Source organism: Aplysia californica, unplaced genomic scaffold, assembly GCF_000002075.1.
Source record: "Aplysia californica isolate F4 #8 unplaced genomic scaffold, AplCal3.0 scaffold00008, whole genome shotgun sequence".
NCBI classification, from domain to species: Eukaryota; Metazoa; Mollusca; class Gastropoda; order Aplysiida; family Aplysiidae; genus Aplysia; species Aplysia californica.
The window spans coordinates 2,769,560-2,771,406 of NW_004797278.1; positions in this window are offsets into that span (position 1 = coordinate 2,769,560).

The following is a 1,847-nucleotide window of genomic DNA, read 5'->3' on the forward strand; positions in this document are numbered from 1 at the left end:
CCCCCCCCTTAAATATGATCGGAAATTGTTTTAAGCTAAATCTGTTCAAGGTGTATGTGGGCGGGTGTTCAGTGCAGTGTGCAGTACCTGGTTCTACACTTGATCTTCATTAGACAGCGTTATTGGTACGATATCAATTGACAGCACATGGTTTTTATATTTGTATATGGCGAGTGCACGTCGAGACTTTGTATGTGGAAAGTAAGTTTTTGGGTAACGTACAGGGGGCAGGTGGTTGCTTCTCACTTTCTTTTTGTTTTCTATACATGTATACCGTAGTAGAATTTTTTGTTCCGTGCCAATCAGGTCAGTTATTACCCATTTTTCAATGGCTTCCATCAATGTCTTGAAACTTAGATTTACATTTAAAGGTTTGTGACGGCGTGGATTTTCTTTTACTAAATCCTTTTTATACATTACCCCCCTTCTCTCTCTCTCTCTCTCTCTCTCTCTCTCTCTCTCTCTCTCTCTCTCTCTTTCACACACACATATGTATATACGCACGCACACCCGAACCTAAAAGCGTACTGGTAAAAGTATAAAACTGACAGTCTATCTGTCAGTCTGTCTGTTTGCCTGTCTGTCTGTCTGTCTTTTTGTCTGTCTCTCTCTGTCAGTCTCTCTCTGTCTGTCTGTCTGTCTCCGTCTCTTTTTTTTTGGTAAGTGTTTTACAGCACTCGCAACTGCATAAGGTCACGACCGAAGCCTACTTTTACCGATTTTGGACCACCAAGGGATCTCTAACGTGCGCAACTTGTGCACGAAATCTGCCAGATTTTTCGCCCTTGTCCGAGAAGGCTAGGTATTAAATTTTATCTACCCCAAGATGAGGGGTGTGGCCGAAAGACAGCAGCAGTAAGAAGCAGTCTCGGAGTAGCAGTAGAAAGGCTACAGAAACAGACATGAGCCCAGAGGAAAGGGTGCGGGGCAAATGAGGTGATGGAGTGGGGGAAGAAAGTGGAGACAAATGCTGACGACAGAACATTCTTAGAGAGCTGGAAAGGAGGTGAAAGGAGAAAACTTCGGATAAGAATTTTTTTTTTGTCGCTGTCAGGATTCGAACCCGGGACATATTGGCGAACAACGTAACCTCTCGACCACAAGAGCCCCTTGTCTCTGTCTGTCTCTCTGTCTCTCTTTCTCGCCATCTCTCTCCCCCTCTCTCTTTGTATGTATGTGTGTGTGTGTGTGTGTGTGTGTGTGTGTGTGTGTGTGTGTGTGTGTGTGTTCTTTTGTTGTATGGGTGCGGGTTTGAGGGGGAGGGGAGGTATTGATGGGTTTTTACGGCCGGTCAGTTCTACAAATGACGAGCCGCTCCTGGGACTAACACCTACTTGTACAATTTTCTTCACAAGAAATTCCATTTACTTACCCTGCCGCTAAGATTTTTGTTGATTTCAAACATGATAGAAATGTAGTCCATCATTGTGACGTGGAAGTCGCGTCCTGTTTCTGTGCTCGCGTTAACAAAGTTCTGATCCTAAGAAGAGAGAAGGGGATCGAGAGAAAAAAAAAAGAAGGGGGAAAGAGGAAGGGGGTGGGGGTCAAGAATTTTGTGGTTACTTTAGGTGGTATCGGAGGATAAAGAGATTCTATTGCCAAGATACAAAGAAACACTTCAGTCTGAAACAGATCAACCATCTAACGCCCATTGCATATTATTATATCTGTCACCAGCTAGACTTTCTTCTTGATTCCCTTACATTTTTATGTCAGATTTTTTTTCTTCTCAGGCATGTACAATAACTGCAGTCGCCTCTCTCTTTCTTTCCCTAATGCATTCATTCATTCATTATCTCTCTTGCTCTTTCTTTCTCTTTCTCTCTCTCTCTCTCTCTCTCTCTCTC